This window comes from Anthonomus grandis, chromosome 8, assembly GCF_022605725.1.
Source record: "Anthonomus grandis grandis chromosome 8, icAntGran1.3, whole genome shotgun sequence".
In the NCBI taxonomy this organism is placed as follows: Eukaryota; Metazoa; Arthropoda; class Insecta; order Coleoptera; family Curculionidae; genus Anthonomus; species Anthonomus grandis.
In genome coordinates, this window is record NC_065553.1 from 30,345,619 (window position 1) to 30,368,084 (window position 22,466).

The window sequence follows — 22,466 nt, forward strand, 5'->3', positions numbered from 1 at the left end:
TTATTAATAAGTTTAGTTTAAGTGATATCGAAGTGCCGTTTTCACAAGTTTCTTTGGTTTACTTCCCCGCTTTTAATGACGTAAAAAAATATACATATATGATCATTCTAACTTCGCCTATAGGAATTATATATCGCGGTAGGTCTGGCAACGTTGTGACAACATACTCGAAGCAGAGGACCCCGCCGAAGCCCGAAACCGAAACCTTTCAGTATTCTTAAGGCGTTCGAGTGGGGATGCGCTGCTCTGTGGAAAATTAAAAAAAAAATTTTTGTTTCGTTTGAGTCTTTGCTGCTGCCTGTCCTAATAGCAAAAAATAAACTAAAAACCGACTGCAATAATGTTGTAAACATAAATTAACTAAATATTGGACAGGAAATTAAAAAATTAATTCAAAATAAAGCAAGAAATTAAGTTAATTTGATAATATTAAATAAAAATTAAAATTATCTTATGTCAGGGTCAAAAAGGCCACCCTGTTTAACAGTGCAGTATGTCAATCCATCTTAAAACGACCTTCTCGTGTTCGACAACATTTCAATGGAGATACTATTAAATGCTTGCCTAATTTTAACACAAAGCTCTTCTAAATTAGTAACCCGTTCATTTTCGTGCCTATAAATTTGTTCTTTTAGGTATCCCCAAAGAAAAAAATCATTGGGGGCTAAATCGGGGCTTCTGGCGGACCATTTAATAGTACCGTTTCCACTGTTTGTTCGATCAGGGAAAGACGTTTCGAGAAATTGACCTACCACTAATGCGTTATAAGCGGGACAACCATCCTGTTTGAAACCAAACTTGTTCTAAATTGATATTGAGTCCTCGAATAGCAGGAAGAACTTCATCCCTCAAAAGATTAAGGTATTTGTTGGCATTAAGGTTTCCATCGATAAAAAAGGGCCCATAACTGAATCACCTAAAATGCCAGCCCATACATTAACCTTTTGAGGGTATTGTGTATGTGTTGGTATGCTTATATGCTTATTTTCTTTCGAATAACCCACTGTAATGGACGGATTATGTTTACCACAAATAGAGAAAGAGGACTCATCTGAAAACAAAATAACTGCTAATAAACATTTCGTCCCGATTTGCTCTTTCCAATACTTCATGGCAAAATTCCATCCGTCTCTCATGGTCCTGTGGGAAAATTTCTTGCGTTTTTTGCAACTTATAGCACTTGTACTTATTTTTTTTTTTTTTAATTCTTCTAACCCTTAAAGGCTCAATATCCGTTTCTTTGGCAATGGTTGTACTATTGCAAGGAAAGTTCATTTCAGCAACAGCACAAACATTAACCTCTCGAAGCTCCCTTTCTTCGCCTAGCGGTCTAACAACAGGTGGTTGCTCATTTGCGTAGCATTTCCTGCAATTTTGCAAGCACCCAAAGGTCTCAAACCTATGGATAATTGCAAAAATTGTGCTGCGTACGGGAATGGGGCGATTTTTGAACGTGAATGCAATTCTGCCTGATATTTCATCGACCGAACTGCCGGCATAATACCATTTAATAATTTGCTTTTTTTCCTCAAGAGAACACATTTTAACAAGAAAATAGCGAGAGGTTTTAAATTTAATCTTTGCTGATTAAGCAGAAAGCTAGGAATAAAAATAACGTTATCGTTAAACGTTTAAAATGCAATCTCATATTGGCGGTGCAGTGTGATGGGGATAAGATTTGTCTCGTTTTTTGATGAACGAGCGGAGAGCCGTGCGGCAAAAATATCAATGTTGCCAAACGTATTAATTTGTAGCGTATTGGAAACAGCATGTATGTATTGTGCCCTCTGTCTGTCTCATGCGGACTCCATATGTCCCCTTTCGCTTATGCTCATAGACTATTTCCTATAGGCGAGGTTTGCATTATTATATCTGTATATAGTAGCATTTGAGTTTTTTTTAATAATCCGTCAGAAAGGGTTAGTCATAAGTCAACGCCCTCTAGCAGATTTTAGGAAAAGTAATTTGAATTTTTTTTTTGGTGGAAAAAATAAGGCAACTTATAAAAAAAATATGTTTAAAAAAAACCGGTCCAGTCATAGCTGATTTTCAGCTGTTTTCTTTATTCAAGCTAAAAACGCCTCCCACCACTTTATTTGACAATTGACAGAAATTTTTGTAGAAACTTTTTTGTAAGGAAATCTTCCTAAAATATTAATATAATATTTTGAGGTGTACGTTATTGGAGGTTTTTTGGCAAAAATGCAATTTTAAGATTTAAAGAAGCTGTGGCGCCCTCTAGCGGTTGTCCAATGAACTTCAAAATAATTTCCAGCATTTTTTTTTGGTCACTTTTATTACAAAATTTTTTTTTCAAGGCGCTACGACTATTAGGGCCTGAGATATCGCCGACGTCCATTCTTAGTTGGCCACCCGGTACAATTATAACCTAAAAATTATTGTTTATTTATGTACTGTGAAGTGTGTGGATGGCTTCTAAAGGTTTTTTATTGCTTTATGTAAGTTTTTAGTTTTGTTTAAGTAATATGTTTATTTTAGGCCTGATGATGCTCTAACTAGAGCAAAACACGTGTTTATTACATGTTGTGAGAACATGATTTTCTGTTTTTCTTTGTTTTCGTCAATTTTGTATGTTGGTCTTTTAGAGAATAATGAATGAGAATTTTAGATTATCGGACGATGTAAAAAAAATAATTGTCGACAAATTTAATAGTGGGCAAAAGTAGCGTCAAGCTGCTAAAGAATTAAATCTTAATAGGTCAATTATAAGCAAGCTTATTGCCTTTTGGAAGATCAGAAAAACTATTAAAAGCCCCCCCAAGACCGGAAAACCCAGAAAAACTAATTGTGCTGAAGATAGAAAAATTAAGAGGTTTGTAACCAGTAACCCATCTGCTTCAGCTAGTAGTATTAAACAAGAATTTCCAGAAGTTTCACTCTCAATTCGAAGCATTCGGTATCGCCTTAGTGAAATGGGACTGTATGTGCGGCATCCAGCAAAGAAACCTTTTATTTCCCCTAAGAACAGGGCCACCAGACTACAGTTTACAAGGGATCATCTTTCATGGACCGTGGAAAAATAGAAAAATATTTTATTTTCGGATGAGAGCAATTGTTTGGATCGGATGGTGTAAAGTGGGTAAGACGTCCGAAAAGTTGTAGACTTAATCCTAAATACACTTTGCTCACTATAAAACATGGCGGTGGAAATGTTATGATGTGGGCGTGTTTTTCAGGAAGAGGTGTTGATCCATTAGTGCGTGTAGAAGGTAAACTGGATCGTTTTGAATATCTGTGCATTCTTGAGCAGCAAATGCTTCCACATGCTGAATACAACATGGCATTAGTGTGGACGTTTCAACACGATAACGATCCAAAGCATACCTCAGGGGCCGAATTTTTGAAACCATTCGAATTTGATTCGCATACGAAATTAAATGATTGCGCATGAAAAATCGATATTCTGCATCATATGCGAACTTTTTCGCATGCGGTGTCTCGAAGGGGTATATACCATTCGAATTTCAAAGTTTGTGTGCGATTTTCAATTTGATTCTGCCACTTGTCTTATTTTGATTTTAAACTAGCTTTGTTTTTTTTTTTAAGATTAAACAATCTTGTGCAAAGAAACGTCGTCGATGCATTGAAAGAGATAGAAACTCTGGCAAATAGAAAGAATAAGATGTACTCTTCATTTCTTGGCCTATTTGAAATGTATTCAGATGCTCAATTTATTAAATTATATAGATTAAGCAAGCCTATAACGATGGAATTGATGTGCTCTTTATGTGTTCCAGGGAGACTGTGTAATCTGTTTGTTACTTTTATCCACAAGGCTTGTGCAGTTTTAGCTGAAAAATCTTCGATGAATTTGCCTGACTTTAATTCCGGGTACTCTGCTATAAATGAAATTAGTTCTTTCTTTTGCTCACTCGACACAAAATCGGAATATTTTTTAAATCCAACTTAAAAAAAAGTCAATTCGAAAAACCCAAGAAACGCCATGAAAAAAACCTCAAAATTCCATGATGTTTTTAAACTTAAATTTTAGGTTGGGTTAAAAAATCTTTATAGACTTCATCCCGTTTGACATGGCCTCTAATAGCACTCGACTTTGCTACGTTGCCACTACATTTCATGTTTGTATACGAATGAAATTTCAAATGCTGTTTAAAAATGCACTTTTTAATTTGTGTGCGAATTTTGCTGCTCGACTTGATTCGCATTAGAAGATTCTCGCATGGTTTCAAAAAATACGGCCCTAAAGAGTGGTTAGCTAGTAATAAAGTTAATGTCATGAGGTGGCCTGCTCAGAGCCCGAATATTAACCCTATAGAAAATCTTTTGGAAGAATTGGATCGACGTCTACGACCAAAGAACAAGGCTAAATTCAGAAACCAGGATGAATTATTTCAAGAATTAAATAAAATATGGTTGACCGTAAGTCCAGAATATATCAACAAACTAATGCTGTCAATAAATTCTAGGTGTATAGAAGTTATTAAGACTAAGGGGTTTGGAACTCAATATTAATTGTACTCTATGGAAAAATTAAATAAATAAATTGTTTCTCCACTTTTTCCTTTTTATTAAAATATATAATTATAAATTTTCCACTTGGATCCCGTTAAAGTGGAAAACATCTAAAGTAAAGTTTCATTGTGCCCCATTAAAGTTATTTCCTAAATAAGAACAAAATATTACAAAAACAAAAAAATGTGTTTGTTTCTCCACTTTTTGCCGATAGTGTATGTAAATTTGGTATCTAGGGTTGTTCTATATTAGGTAACTTATCACACAATTTCTTTTATTACACAGTTAGTTTATTTTTATAACAAGTTTCAACTTTCCACATTCCACTATTGCTCCCTACCATCAGTAAAATTACCAACCCGATGCCACTCTTATCTAACTTCCAATATTCGTTAAAGCAGACTTAAGCAGATAATCAAAACAAAATCCGAAAACAAACCGAATGTCCACACAAAACACAACAAAGCCATAATCCGCCCGAATGTCCACAGATTATAACAAATCTGCCCTGAGCATATTACACAAACACTCCCCACTAAAGAGAGAAAGATAGAGGGATTGGAATTTGTATTCTGATGGATCAAATAATACTATAAAAGAAACGTCTGTCTGTTTCTGTTCTTATTTCTGCTGCTGATGTTCCGTCTTGGTAAATAGAGTATAAATTGAAGAGGCAATCAATATTTAAAAATATGTATCTTATGTTGATCTAATTTACACTATAATCAACTAATTTTTTTCAACTTTTTATTATTACAAATCAATACAATGTTCTAATAATATACAAATTCTTGTGTTTACTAAATTATACGAGAAACAGTGGTTAAGACCTAAGAGTTTTAAAGTAAATTATACAAAAACATAAATAAATTAAAAAGATAATTCATTTTAAAACTTAAAATTTATGAAAAACTACTAAGCTATACGATTTTCCCTATGAGATTTGCATTACAATTTTTATTCACAAGCATATTATTGCTTACCACTATTAATGAAAAAAGCAGAAAGAAGCATGGATGGTATTTTGCAACACCTCATTTAGACAATTATCATATTTAAAACTAGGTAAACCAGAGAATCAAAAAAGGATATCTAAGGATGTATGAACAGTAGTGAAAAAACTTACGGCGGCCTTTTTAACTAATATTGATTAATATAAAAATAATAAGAAAAACAATAAAACAATAAGCAATAAAATTAATATAGAAAAAATTAAATACTCCTAACAGATATTTAATTACAACTATCGATTATCGTCTTATAGATTACACATAGTTAATTTTGAAAATATAACTATACATACAAATAGATAAATATTAATTTTCCAAGGAATTTTCTAACCTGCGTATTGACCTATCGACAATGACCCAACTTTGTTAATGGATTTGGGATTAAAAATATCCAGTCTATGGGACAAAGTAAGATCATTAGATATTTTCAACAGGTTGTCTAAAGGTTATGCATTCACAGGGCTAACATCAACAAATTTCAAGGAATTTTAAATTCTTAAATTGATTTTTGGTACTCTAAAATTTATGAGATTTATAAAAAAACAATTCGCGTATAATATATTATATATATTATACCTGTTATTATACCTATTATATATATATTATACCTGCCACAATTAATAATAGCTGAAATAAGGAGAATAGTATGGGCCTTTTTCCTATCACAAAGAGACACAAAACCATAACTGTCCAACATTGTTCGTATCTATATTCTATACATTGTAGGTAGCCATAATATTAAGGTATATTCTAAATGAAGCCATACTAAAGCATTATTAATACACGGAAATTAGTCAGATTTATGTGGAATAGAAGAAAAAATTTATAATAAGCTGAAATTTTCAGGATAGTTAGTTTATATGTGTAAGAATATATATCAAAAAAGTTCCTACCCCTAAGAAGTAAGCTTCATCCCCATCTCACCCCCTTTAGGGACATTGCACTGTTATTTTTTGAATATCTTTTAAACGCTTGATCTTAGAGAAAAAACATAGGTATATAAAAAGTTCTGCCACAAAATTCTTTACAAAAAAGATTCTATGATGTGCGTCGATATTTTTATGAGTTTTTATGTTAATTAATTTTAAAATGTAGGGTTGAAAAAAATTAAATCTTAATTATGTTAAATACGGTATTTAATCGAATATAACGCAGCCCGATAATATTTCAAATGATCCAACACAGCGCTTTCATACGCTCGTAAGAAAGAAGTTGTAATGACCTTGATATGACATTGGTGGGGATATCCACTGGCTGCGTTCAATCTCGCACATACAAATCAAACCTTATTCAGTTCCGCTTTGGTCGTAATGGAAGCAAGTCGAGCGGTGTACCATTTATTAGTACTTTTTTGAAATATCGAGGACGAATTTTTGTGAAATGGAGAACTCTAGTGAAAATTGTTTTATTTGCGAAAAGACGCTTTGTTAGGTGAAACCGTGTGTGTAACTAGAGGATTGATAAACTTAATTAATGTAAGTAAAATTCGAAAGGACGATAAGCATGTGCATCTAGAGTCAATAGATAAAGTAACAGTGCATAAATGTTGTAGAAGAGAATATATCAAAAAAAGAAATATTGATAGTTTTATTAGCGGGCACGCAAGCTGCTTACAGCAGGAGAAATCGGGTAGAATAAATGAAAGGTTTGACTTCCGCCAAAGTTGTCTGTTTTATGGACAATAATGCAACTTTAACATTGAGCGTAAGAAAGCACTTGAAAAACGAGAAGTGATAAATGAAGTGCGAACACTTACGTTTAGAAACAGACTCTTAAAACAGTGCGCACAAAGAAACGATGAATTAAGTACCATTGTTGCTAGACGGGTAAGCGGCATACTTTGTTTGGTCGCAGCTGAAGCACGGTATCATCAAACATGCTATGCTAAGTTTTTATCAAATTTGCCTTCTACGCGAAAACGTGGTCGTCCGCAAGATGAAGACATGTCTACGGCGTTCAAGAAATTATGTGAATATATTGGAAATTCTTATAAGTGTCAGTTTAGTCTTCCTGAATTATTGCGCAAGGTAGAAGAAAATATGACGGGTACCTCTACGATGTCAATAAGGACATTACAAAATAAATTAGTTGACGAATATGGACATGGTGTCGTATTTGCAACATCTAGAAAGAAACCTACAGATGCCTGTTTCCGAGGGTCAGGATTAAAACTTATTAACAGTTGGTATAACGAACGAGTTACTAGTGAAAAGGACGAACGAGCGAGAATTGTACAAGCAGCGGCAACCATCATTTGTGAAGATATTAGAACAATGTTTTATAATACAACAGAATACCCAGATTTGACAAATTTTACAAAGGACTCTGAAAATCTAATCCCAGAAACATTAGATTTATTTCTTAAATCTATAATTGTAAAAAATAAAAAGGGCAAAAGAGAGGGACTACAAAGAAAATGTACTGTAATTGCTCACAGCATAATATCTGCAACAAGACCTCGTTCCTTTACGTCACCTATATTGTTAGGTTAGGGAGTTCGGGAACTGGGACTGGCGTAGAGGGAATCACAGTTAGAAATGTATATTGTGAAGAAGCATCTACTCGAGTTTCCAAACCCTCAAATAACGATTTTCTTTAGTTATTTAGAACTTTTCATGAACACTTAACTTTGCCGTCACGGCAACTCTTAATTTATCCTACGAAAAGTCACAGGTTCTTGCCCTACCTTTTGTTAATAACCCTCCAACCAAGTATGATACTATATATACTGTTCTCAAGTACGCAGCCGAAAAAACGAGATCGCTCAACCAACGAACTAGCTTTGTTACATTCGACCAATCTTTATATTTGAAAGCAAGGGATATAGTAGAATCTGCGAAAAATGATCCATCAGAGAACCTAAAAAATGTTATAGTAAGGTTGGGCGGTTTTCACCTCCTAATGTCTTATTTAGGTTCAGTTGGTTTCATAATGGGAAATGGTGGACTTTCGGAATTATGGGCAACAGTTTACGCATCTGCATCGGTTCTGTATTTTAACTTATTCGGCACTATCAACAATCATTCTTCAATAGATGCGACTTGACAATTCAGACAAATCACATTTATTTGATCTCTTGGAGAAAACACCCGCATTCGATGTTATGTATAGCGATGGCATAACTACTAAGCTCAAACTTCAGTTTATCGGACACTTAAACCAACTTGCAAAACTGCCAAACTTTGGTTGCAGTATTTTGAGTTTATTTGAATTGCTATGCACTTCATCCAGGCAGAACGCATGGGAAACTGGGATCACCATTTGGATTGCAGATATGACCATCGAACAGATCCTCATGAAAAACATAAAAAGTGTTGGTGGTATAACACATGGTCGTGGCTTTACTGATAGCGTTCTCAACAAATGGATTTTAGGTTTGCCGACTGCTCATTATGTGAGCGAAAGCATGGAAAGCTTTTGTGACATGCACACAAAAACTAGTAGTCAACATGTCGAGCTGCGAGATTCGCGAGTTAATAATGATGAAAAAGATCGACAAATATTAGTAAATTGGTTCAAGCAACACTCACCTTTCGTTACATCCAATCATTTGATATCCTTGTCAAGCGGTATTGTTGAAGCTGATAATATCAATTGTTACAAAGCAAGAGAAATCGGGAAATAATCTATTGAAAAAGTCATAAATAAAGGATGCACGTTTGGTACATTCAAGTTAAAGCGTAATAACATGGTTAAACCATTAGCATTCATAGATACCTTATCGAAAACCAAAGATAAAGACATAATACAGGTTGATTCTACTCAATTATTTCAAAGAATAGTATGCACTGTGCGCACAGCACATGAATTGAAACAATGTTTTACCTTTGAACTTGCAGCGGTGCCTTTATCTATATTTGATGAAAAAGGACTGATGAGAAAAACTAAAAAGTCATCATTATTTCAAGTTTTCAGATCCGTACCAGAACGTCCGATTGATGTCTCCAACTGTAAGTATGTGATTGGTGGAGAAAATCTAATTCATCGTGTTGTATGGCCGAGTCAGGGTACATTTAAGGATATTTACAGCACATACGTTCAATTTGTTAGGCGGCATTATGGGAAAAATGTTACAATTATTTCAGATGGTTACGGTAATAATCCTACCAGCACAAAAAGTATCGAACGCCAACAGAGAATTTTAACCAGAACATCTCCGGCTGTTATTTTTGATGAAAATACGACCATTACAGACCCTAAAGAAAAATTATTAAGCAACCTTGCCAACAAAGAACGATTTATTTCCCAACTAGTTTACACCTTGCAAAATAAAGAGATACAAACTGTGACTGCGAATGATGATGCTGATACAATTATAGTTCAAACTGCTATTCAAAAAACTTCTAGGTCTGAAACGGTCGGAATTGTAGAGATGTCGATCTGCTTACCTTAATTATTACCTTAACGCCAATTGAAAAGGATATTAGACTAATAAGGGAGGCCCAAGGTAATATAAAAGCAAGAATTTATAGCTCTAAAGATTTACAGTTGTCAAATGTCCTTAAGAATGCAAAAGAAGCAGTTCTTTTTGCTCATGCATTTAGTGGAAGTGACACAATGTCTGCTTTTTTTTGGAAAAGGCAAACTCCAAACTATACATTTATTAAATTCTGAAGCAAATTTGCAGGAAGTAGTTAAAACCTTCAACAAACCAAATGCTACTAAAGAGGATATTACTGGAGCTGGGCAAATATTTACTCTTGCACTATATAAAGCAGAAAAAACGAAACGTCAGTAAATCATCAAAGGTATGTTTTGTTTAACACCTCGGTGGGCCACTCTAGTCAAGCGGTTACTCTGGCAAAGCTACCCTCGACATTTGCAGCTTTGCAACAACATTCGTTCCGAGTTTTATCACCAAATTCAGGCTTGGCATGGCAATGTTTTAGAACCAGAAGAATGGGGATGGAAGAAATCCGGTGATATTTTAATACCTCTTTTTACTACTGAAGCACCGGCTCCCTTATCCATTTTAAAGCTAATATCGTGTGCCTGCAAAAAGGGCTGCGGAAAGCGATGCGGATGTTTCAAGGTTGTTTTAAGATGTTCGCTTATGTGTATGAACTGTCACGGACAAGGATGCTATAATGCGGATAGGACCGACGGAAGTGAATTGGAGCAAGAATAAATGCCTTCAAAAGTGAACTAGGCCTACTGGGGACAACACTTAAAAAAAAAACGCGCCGACAAACTCTACCTCCTGGGTGGTGCGGAAACGAGTTTGGTCTAGAACTCCCTAATTGAAATTTTTGGCTCTTATTAAATTTTATAGAAAGTTGTCATAATACACAAGTGCTTTTACACGGATAAATATTTTTCTGTTCATCATCCAAAAACGTTTTTGTTACCTACCCCCAAGTTTGCCGTCGATTAACGTGAAAACCCATCATAATTTGCAGACGACCGATAGGAACAATTTAAAGAAAATTTAATTCTGAATATTTTTTAATCCCTCTGTTTTTGTCGTAGAACATTGCGTTTCGAATATATTATTGGAAAACCAGCGCGGTGTCATTATAAGGTTGAAAAAGGGGATGAAGCTCACCAGTTAGGGTTGGGAACTTTTCGATCCTGTATTGCTACCATTATAAACTGTTGATTCAGAAAATATCAGCTTATTATAATTTTTTTCTTCTATTTTTGCCAATTTCCGTGTACTATATACAGTTTTACGATGGTTGAAATATTATAACATCAGATAAGATCAGATCAAAAAAACCTTTGCTATTTTTGATCACAAGCCCTAGAGCTTTATATGCTTTGTTAGTGCAATGCACAAAATGCTAATTAAATCTTATGTTCGATTGAAAAATTACCCCTAAGTGCTTTAATTTGCTTTTAGCATTTAATTTATATGTTATTGTGCAACACTTTTCGATATTGGTTCGAAAAAAATAGAATGTATTTAATTCTATTTTTTTCGAACCATGTTGCCACCAAGTTCAAGTCGGCCTGGAGTTCCATACAATCATTTACATTAGTAAAAGTCTTATCTATTTTAAAATCATCTACGTATAACAGGCATTTAGAATTATTATTAACACATTCTGGCAAATCATTTATAAAATGAAAAAAGAGTAAAGGGCCTAAATTGCTGCCTTGTGAGACACCAGATGTAGTGGTGAATTCTTTAGAGAGTGCCCTCTCTACTTTTACTACTTGCTTACGATGTAACAAATATGATTGTACGAAACAACAAGCAGCTTGTGAGAAACTAAGACCAATTAGTTTTCTTTATTAAAATCCCATGATCTACCTTACCAAAAGCCTTAGCCCCATTAGTATACAGATCGTGTTATCGTGAGCTACGTATTACCCAAAATAATGGCAACACCGCTTGGTTGCGGCTGGCAGGCGGCGGAATTTTTCGTTTATTTTTTGCACCGGCAGTCAGCAGACCTCACTTTGCTGTGTTACTACACGTTGCATTAATAATTTTGAGCGTTATTTTCGTGTTTTTTTTTCACTATGGCTGTTTATACCCCTTCCGAAAGAGTTCAACTAATTAAATGGTTTTATGGAGACAATTCGGCAGTAAAGTCCAGTGCAACGATATATTAGAATGGTCACCCGTCAAAACACCAGCATTCCACCTGCCAAACAATGTCATCCACCTTCTATTTACATTGTTTCAGAAGTAAAATGCTGGTGTTTTGACGGGTGACCATTCTAATATATCGTTGCACTGGACTTTACAATGTAGAGATTTGTTTTCAGTGACATTTGAGAATAGACCGATTCCTTGTGCAAAAACGGTTTTAAATGTGGTTACAAATTTTGAGACATCTTTTTGTCTTCAAGATTGTAAAAAATGCCACACAAAAAGTCAAGAACCACCTGTTGAAGTGGTCCAGGATATAGAACGGCAGGAAGAAATGCTTTGCAGTACCCTAGAACTTGATTCGATACGGTCCACTAGAAGTATTGGAGAGGAACTGGGAATGAGCAATAAAACTGTTGCTCGTATCTGGAAAAAATATGGGTACAAATGTTTCAAATATTCAAAAACTCAGGAAATATTTCCTGAAGACCAGTGGCGAAGAATGGAATTTTGTGAAACCATAATGGAAAAGGCAAATGAAAACGAATATTTTTTAAAATATATTTTGTTTAACTGATGAATCTTCTTTTCCATTACATGGCAAACACAATCCTTCCATTGTTCATTATTGGTCTCAGGAAAACGAGCACAGAAGTTTTCAGTTTCGTACCCAGTATCCTCAAATTGAATGTTTGGGCAGGTATTTTGGGCGACAATGTTATAGGGCAATTTTTTATTGATGGCACTTTAAACGCCCAAAAGTACCTCGAGGTGCTGCAAAACCAAGTTCTTCCTGCCATTCAAATCGTACCTGATGTAGACCTGGGATTGGTTTATTTTCAGCAAGATGGTGGGTAAAAGAATTTTAAACAAATACTTTTCCTAACCGCTCTATTAGTGGGACTGGCGATATTAAATGGCCTCCTAGATCTCCAGATTTGTCTCCAAATGACTTTTATCTGTGGGGTTACCTTAAGCAGACCATTTACAAGCATGAATTTAGTAGGCCAACAAATTTAGAGGAGTTGCGAAATAAAATTGTTCAAGTTGGCACCTTCAAAAATTTTATTTCACAACTCCTCTGAATTCCATTTTACCTGAAACTCTTTTGGAGGTGCGAAATAGCTTTTACGACAGGTTAAGTTTTTATTTGGCGAAAGAAGGCGGTTTATTTGAGCCTTTTATTTAAAAAATGATATGTTGTTAAGTTTGTTTAATAGAGTTTTATTTCTGATTTTTTATTATTATATTACAGAGTTGATATTTGATTTTTTATTAGAATAATACTTTAATTTTCATTATGCAAAACACAGCATATTAAACATTTTAAGATTACAATTCTATGCGGGTTTTACTCATTGTCATGTCTGTAAAACCCGCATTGGAATAAATATTTTAAAAATGCCTGGATTTTCGCTTAATATTTTGGGACAATTTGTCGCCAAACGACGCAACTCCCACGAAAGTTAGATGTTTACTAATCCCGTCCTCGGGCCGGCCGGGGCAGTCCTCTGTCGCAGGTACTCGTACACGCGCGAAGTTCAAAATTTCGCCTCTATGCGCTTTTCTATAAGTAACGAACGAAAACCCGATCTGTATATGACATCAAGTTGATTCTGACCAGCGATTGCCTGAAATGCATCCCGAGAAAAGGATAATAGGTTTGAAATCGTAGACATACCAGGTAAAACCCATGTTGGTAAGCACTAAGTTGATTTTTTGTGAAATTGAAGATATCTTTATATATTATTATTTCAATTAATTTAACTAATGCATTAAGAATACTGATAGGTCTATAATTCTCAGCACACTACATTTTTCCATTTTTATATATGGGGGACACAACAGATTTTTTAAGTATACCAGGAAAGTTCTTTTGTTTAAGTACAAAATTAAATAAATAAGCCATTGGTTTAGTCAAAAAATCAACTAAACCTTTAAGAATGTAAGAAGGAATTCCATTAGGACCCACTGACTTTTTTGGCTTTAACTTTTTAATACTCTCTTTAACATCATCATCAGTCACTTTAGAAAATTCAAACTTACCACAATTCAACTCACCGATAAACAGATGCTTGCAAAAAAGGTTGCAAATGCATCTGCCACATGTCCAGAAACACTAAGGATCAGAGTTAATTTGTTGTTCTACATGTATTTAGTGAGTATTATATTAATTTTTAATTTAATATTTTACTGTCTTTCTAGTTTGTATAAATTCTTCTTTCTTCTCATTATTTGCTGTACCTCTAATTAGTAAGTTATGAAGGTGCTTTTTTTCTAATTTTTTTAATGAGATCTATGGAACTAATGGTACCATTGACTGAAGCGGTAGTAACCGGGGGTAACCAGATGATTGGGCAGAAGTTTGTATGGAATGCTTAGGTATGGACCTATCTAAACAATAATAAAAAATGCCATAAACAATATCACAGGCAGAATCCACATTCCCACATTACAGCAATACTGACCAGTCACAACTCTTAATCAAATTGTATAATAACAGGAAATCACCCTTAGAGTAGTTATATTCATATTTTTTAGTATATGTTTCTACCTTTTTGTGGCTAAATTTTATAGGAATATCAATGCTTAGTGCTGGATGATACAAATCTTCTGATAAAAGTAACCTCTCTGCTGCTCTGCGAATGCAGACCTCAGACACATTCGACAATACAAGATCTAGATGTGTATTCATATGATTAGCTATGTTATTGTATTGTTGCAGATTAAAATACTTAAAAAGTTTTTAAGGGTATCTGTTTTATCACAATTTTTAGTTTTAAAGTGTGGTAAATTAAAATCACCTGCAATTATTAAATTTTGGAAAATTATTACTCAAATCATTACCAAGAGAATCAAAATGTTTCATAGTTTTTAACACTTGAATTAGGAGGAAAACAAACTACGGATATATACATACTTATTTTGTTGACTTTAACTTTGACTAGTACAGCCTCTATATCACAATGCAAGCCAATTTCCCTAAGGTTTATTTTATTATTTATTGATAGTAACACTCCATCTCCTTTGGCTCTTTAAGCATCACGATCTCTTCTAATTAAATTATAGCGGTCATCAAACAGCTCAGTCTTGTATTCCTCCACACAGCTAGATCTCCGACAAGGCGACATCATCAAAGTCTTCCCCCAGCATGTTTGAGTACAAAATGTTAGTATTTGTTCTCAACCCTCTAACATTTTGATAATTAACAGTAAATTCAACATTTTTTATGCAAATTTAATAAGCTTTTTATTGAGGATTCAGATGAGTTTGTTCTGGTATCCCCCTTCTCACAAAAAACTGATATACGAGGGCCCCCTGGGGATAAATATCCCTCTTCCAACCCTCCCTGAAATTTTTCTGGCTTATGGTCACCTTCATGGATGCATATACAGGGTGTTTCAGGATCAAACTTCTGGAGATTGTTCAGTGCAACAGAAGAATCTATTTGAGTATAGGAACCCATGTCCGGAAATGCGTCACTATGACACTACGGCCCTAAGACGCGTTAAAATTTATAAAAAACATTATATACCTAAATAGGATCTGCTGCATTTATTTTTACCTTTTGTACATGATACCATAACAACAATTGATTAAAATCAACGCTTATCAATGTCAATTCTCAAAGTCATGTTTAAAAATTATATAGCTTACAATGTTTAAACATTTATTGCTAATGGAAAACTTTACCAATCAAGAATTGGTGGATATGCATTTGGCATACGGAGCAACAAACTGCAATGCCCGAGCAGTATCGCGGTTGTATCATGACCGTTATCCCGAACGACAGGCATGTTTAAGACCAAGATGCATGATACTGGTGTTGCTCGAACCGTAAGAACGGTCGAATTTGAAGAAGAGGTGCTTCAGCGAGTTGCCGATGAACCATCAAATAGCACACGTCACGTCGCTAAGAATATGAATACGAGTTACGCTTCTGTCTGGCGCGTACTACATGAGCAACAACTCCATCCTTACCACTTCCAGAAAGTCCAAGGTATGACTGCAGCCGATTAGCAGCCTAGAGTTCAATTTTGTCGATGGCTTCTGGATCACATCATTGCACAACCAAATTTTTACGATATGTTTTGTGGACCGATAAAGCCTCTTTCACAAGAGACGGTATTTATAATAGTAGGAATAGCCATATTTGGGACGAAGAAAAACATCAGAATCGTTGGTCTGTCAACGTATGGACAGGCGTTGTTGATGATTACTTAATTGGGCCATACCTTCTACCGGAACGGTTAACAGGACCTATTTATCTGTGTTTCTTGGAGGAAGTTCTCCTAGAACTCCTTGAAAATATTCCACTAAACGTTAGACAGCAAATGTGGTTTCAGCATGATTGAGCGCCGGCTCACTTTGCTGTACAAGTACGCGAGTATTTGGCTCAGCGGTTTGGGCACCGTTGGATTGCCAGAGGTGGAGCAGTTTCTTGGCTCCTAGGTCACCCGATTTAACGTCGCTCGATTTTTTCTTGTGGGGACATGTAAAGTCTTTAGTCTACGAAACTCCAGTAGAATCAGAGCTAGACTTAATTGGACGAATAACAGCAGCATTTGAAATCATTCAAAACGAGGATCAAATTTTTAGTGTAGTCCGCCGAAAACATGTGCGGCGTTTATATCGGTGTATTGAGGTTGGAGGAAGACATTTTGAATAATTGTTGTGATGGTATCATATACAAAAGGTAAAAATAAATGCATCAGATCCTATTTAGGTAATTATAATTTTTTCTAAATTTAAACGCGTCTTAGGGCCGTAGTGGCGTAGTGACACATTTCCGGACATGGGTTCCTACACTCAAATGGATTCTACTGTTGCACTGAACAACCCCTAGAAGTTTGATCCCATAGTTCTGAAACACCCTGTATGTTTGGTTGTTTTGATAGATACATTTTACATTGAACTTCTGGAAATTCTGCAGCATCTACTTGAGTATTAATTATCGTTTATGCAGTTATAGCAGAACTTTTGGGATTGTCGTTACCTGGCTTGGACTTTTCAAAATTTTTCTATTCATTTTTCTTGTTTACATCTACCTTCCCGCGCAGTTCGTTGACACTGTCAGAATCAGCTGGTAAGGTCATGTGACTAGGAGTATTTAGGTTTCTGCTGTTGGGTGCACTGGTCGTTCGCTGTAGCGGTGGTTGCCGACCTCTACTTGATTGCGCATTGACGTCATAACTTGATGTTGCGCGCGATTTTTTTTTTGTAGACTCCGAATAGGTTATGGGCAGCGGATTTTTTACTTTTTCAGTTCCTAGCAACATAATACTGGAAGTGCAGCCATTGATGGTAACGATTTACAACCCACGCAAAGCTAGTCAATATTTGAACTTTCGGCAATAATTTTTATCCATGAATCTTTGGTGGAAACACATATCGCGTAAAACTTGTTTTTACACAACTCACAACATATATTCTTGGAGTTAAGAATGAAATTGCCTGAGCAGCGCAAACTCACCTCTACTTCGTCCGCCATTTTTTAATGTTTTTTTATATGTTCTTTTTTTATATCTTGCTCTGAATAAATCTGGTTTGATTAGTTTGATTAATTTGTCTTTTTTTATATGTTTTTTAGATGTTTAAAAATAATTGAACAGCATTTATGATTATTTCCTCTTAACGTTTTATGTATTAACTTTTTCAGTTAACACAGCTAAGATTAGGGTTATGAAAATGATTTGATTATGAAAGAGATTCTTTAAGAGAAATGCGACAAATTCTGTATATTCTTGGACACAAGTTCTGAAAACAATTGTATATAAAACAAAACGATTTAGCACTTCTCTAAATAAACGCCAATCGACACATCCACTAAAAGGCTTGTTTTGTCATAAACATTGTTTATTCTCTTTATTACAGCAATATTTTATTAGTCAAGATAAAGAAATTCATACAAAAAGTTTTACAAAATATAGTCTTCCTAAGTAATAACCGTAATAGTTTAAAAGTAAACAAAACATTTTTTTAATGTTTTTTTGTGCTTCTTGTAAAACGGCGTTTGTGTCGTTCTGCCTTGAACCCATCGAGCTATAATATATCGCTCGAGTTTTAATTTATTACTGACATTTTGATAAAAGACCTTATTTACTTTTTTAATTAATTACTTGCATAATTAAATGTTTAAATAATTATTAAATTAGCATAAAACTGCTTTTTATTAAATAAATTGTACCAGAAATGGCATGTAATACAGCACTTAATCGAGAGCACCGGACAATGCAACTAATGGTAATAATTATTGTATTATTTATTATTGTTCATTATGTAAGACGAAAGGTAATCCGCATGCGGCAGAGCGAGGATCTTAAAATAGCAGAAATCGTAATGTACGCCTAATCGTACGCCGTTATTAAAATGCGAAAGTGAAATTTTACATGTGGGATTGTTTTGAAAGTTACAAATTATTACGTGTAATAATTTTGATATTTTTATATATACTGCTTAGGTTTTTGACTTTAATTGTTAATGTTACTTTGATTTAGCAAAATTAGGTAGCGCAAAATGTCCAAAATGATTGTCCCGAAGATGAATAAAAACAATGTGGGAATATTATATATCAAAATATTTTATATATGGATTTAGAAAAGACAAAGACATAATATGAGTTTTATATTTTGTATCTTTTCTCATTTTTATTAATTGATTATTAATTCGAATTTTGAGGCATCATTTTGTCTTCAAGATTGTCATAAATGTCTTTTTATCAAAAGGGTCCAGGAGCAAGAGAGTCTGAATGAAATGATATGTAGTGCCCAAGTAGAAGTGTTGGAGAGGAACAAGATATGACCATGAAACTATTATCAGAATTTAAAAAAAATATGGGAAATATTGGAAAAGAATCCAAATTCTTCAAATACTCCAAAAATCAGGCAATATTTCCGAAAGACCAGTGGCAAAGAATAGAATTTTCTGAAACCATGAGAGAAACAGGAAACTACATTTTTTCAAACAATTTTACAAAATTTTTTAAACAAAATCCGTCTGTTGTTCAATATTGGTCTCGAGAAAATGAGCATAAGAGTTTTTAATTCCGTACTTCCGGAAAAAAATAGAACGACCAGCAGGTACCTTTAAACGACATCTAAAACTTGTATCTAAAAAGCTGAATCAAGAGCTTTAAAGAAAAAAAAATTATTAGAAAAGCAAGCTATTGGAAAAAAACTGTTCTTTGCTTCTAGAAAAACTATCAGGGTATGAAAATTCCAATAACAACGTTACTTCTTAACAACGGCAAAATGACAAAAGTAGGCGAGCGAAATAAACGCGCTAGCAGAAAACGAAGAGTCAGATGAAATATTTACCTTAACAAACGATGATGGAATAACAACCAATAGGATACTAGGCCCAACCCAAAATTGAGCAAAATAAAAAATGACTGCACTCTAAAAGCCGCAATTTCATGTCCAGTTTTACATCTGGTCTTAATCTAAAGACGCAAGTCAAGACTATCAGGAAATACTTACTTAGAGCAATTATTAATATTTAGAGCAATTACTAATAAAATTTAATGATATAAGGTTTGAACCAAGAAAAACAACTACTGTAATTCTTTAAAGGAGTTTCTGCAAATCAGGAAGTAACTTTCATGGATGCTAAATTTTGCATTAGTGGTGTAAATAAATGGTGCCCTAAATAACCATTTTATAAACCTGCAGCACCCAAATCTACTAACGCAGCTTTGAATGGGGTTTATGGAGACTTACCATTGGGAAAGTGTAAGTTCTGCCCAAGATAAAATAACATAAATTATAACAATGAATTTTATTCAAAATGTAATTTGCTTAGAACATATACTAGAATAAACATTGGCTGCTTTGGATTGCGCGTAACATCTATACAAGGGGCAGAGGGGATATTTTATTGATAAACATGCTTAGTATTCCATGTTGCCAGTGACTACTCAATTTTAACGGAAGAAAGAAAAGTGATATATTAAATTATTATATTTAGCAGACAGTAAGTTGCATTCTTAATTCTAAAACAAAAGAAAGAGTAAAACTCGTTTAATAACCAAAACTATTTTATACTATATTTACAATAAACACTAATTATATATAATTAGTTATAAGGTGTGTAAAATTAACCTTTTTTTCCTTCATTTTCTTTAGGAAAATATTAATAAAAATGTGTAATTAAATATATTATTAAATTCTACCAAATTTATTGCTTATTAAAACCCGAAATGCTGCAAAAATAATGTGTGCAAAAATGAAGGTAGTGTCTGGTCGATATCCACCAATTAAATCGAGGACGCAGCATATATCGTTTCTCAGCAACATATTTAAGGTCCGCGCCCACTGTTATTTAATCAATATAATGCCCGTATCTCCAAAGGAGTTTTAATAATTTTTCTTCTAGATATTAACAATGGATAACTAAATCAGTTTATAGTGGGTATAAACCTTGATAAACTAAACTAGTTTTTTGTAAAAACTAATTAAAAGGTTAGCTTCCAAAGGATTTAAATTAAACTTTTTTGTGTAATATATAATAAGTATCTAAACGGATTTGAAATGATTGCAAACCTCTACAAACGAAAGTTTTTTGATTAAAACTTATCGAGTTAGATGTTATAAGCGGCCATAACTGCCAAAGGATATGGATTAAACCTTTCCTTATAGCCTCTAAGAGTTATAGTCCTTTTTAAAATTTAACAATTCAATAATTTTTTACCGAAAAGCTTTTGTTTGTAGATTTTTTACAACTATCTCAAATACGTTTCGATATTTATTATATATTATACAAAAAGAATTAGTTCAAATCCTATGGGAGCCTTTTTTATTTCCCAACATTCGACTTTTTAAGTAATTTTCACAAAAAAACTTTAGTTTGTAGAGGTTTATAATTACACACTATAAATCGATTTGGTTTTTGATTGTTAATATCTGGACAAAAAATTGTTAAAATTCCTTAAGAATTTCAGGACATACGGGCATTATATCGATTAAATAACAGCGGGCGCGGAGTATAAATAGATTCCTGACAAACGACATATGCTGCGTTCTAGATTTTTGGTTGCATCGGACGCTAGTTTCACACATAAATATGAAAAAATATCTAGAAAAGAACACAAAGTGGCAACATTGGATACTTGCATTGTAAACATAGAGGTATTCTACGTTGCCAAGTTGCTTGTTTTGTCATCAACTTTTTTGTTAGGAATCTTTTTTGTTCTAAAAAATTTGCTGATTGCTCTCAAAGTATATATTATTAGTCAGCAAATAAACGAAACCTGTTAATACCTGTTTACTCTTACAAAATAGAACACATTAAAAAAATATGCAGTGGATTAAGAAAAATATATTTTGAATGAAAAATTGGAAAGTCGATTTGACATCATTGTCTGAGGGATGGTGAACTCAAACAACCTCGCCTATGGTTTGCAGCTTATTCTAGGCATTTAATGCTCTAAGGTAATTTTTAAGCATTTATTTATTAATATTCTGTCAATAAAAAGTATAGTGAATAAAAGTAAGATTTTTATTAAAGTATTGCAATCACTTAACTAATACTACTAATAAAATCTTGGTTATTGGAGATTTTAACATCCATCTTAGTACAAATTCTCCTCAGTGTGATTTTCCTCAAAATTATATAACCAAATCCATAGTTCTGATTTTCATTAATATATCTTAGAAGCCACCAGACTGGAAAAGCGACTCGATAATGTATTTTCCAGTATTGATCCACAGGGTTTTGAATGGCAAATTGTTGACCCTGGTACATCTGACCACAAGGGTATAAATCTAGAATGCATCTTGGTGGAAGAGAAACAGTTTTATGGGCCTGAAAAAGTGACCGTTCAGACCTACCATTGAAAGAGAAGGAAACTTGTTCTTCTGTATAACAGAGGACATTTATTGGGACTTGATAAGTGATAAGTTTTCCCATTTTGTTCACCTTGTTTTCCGGAAAAGATCCATTCTAATAGCAAAGTTTAAGCGTGTGTGGTGAGTTAGTTTAATGAGCAATGCGGGATCATATTAAATTTTATTGAACAGCAATTAAAGCTGCAAAGAAAGCTAAATGACCAACTCATATCTCTCTCTCATAATCGAAGAAAAACAATGTAAAATATTATTAATGCGTATAGGGGCAGATAGAACACAAAAACTAAAACTACTCCCTATATAACACCCAATGAATTTAATCATTATTTTTAAAATATTGCTTCCGAGTTACATAGCCGTACTCCTGCATCCCACAATAAGCCACTTAACTAGATATGTACTACCCTATGCAGACCAGAGAATCCATTTGATCTGAAGGGAATACAAAATTTAATTAGACAAAGCCTGTGTGTAGCAAACGGAACTCTTCTGGTCGCCAATCCAGTTTTTAAGAATGGTGAGCCAGATTCAGTGTCTAATTGTAGACCTATCTTTCTGTTACATATATGTTTGAAG

At 34.0% G+C, this 22,466-nt stretch overlaps 1 protein-coding gene and 1 long non-coding RNA gene across 2 annotated transcripts in view; one reads left to right on the plus strand and one right to left on the minus strand.

Annotated features, from left to right (window-relative positions):
* The window catches only part of LOC126739179 (E3 ubiquitin-protein ligase TRIM9-like), a 389,371-nt gene that overhangs the window by 31,677 nt on the left and 335,228 nt on the right, over positions 1–22,466 (minus strand). The window lies entirely within an intron of this gene.
* On the plus strand, positions 36–4,420 carry LOC126739187 (uncharacterized). The gene is made up of 3 exons (XR_007661570.1): positions 36–2,833; positions 2,890–3,100; positions 3,198–4,420. It is a non-coding gene; the product is annotated as an uncharacterized LOC126739187 (long non-coding RNA).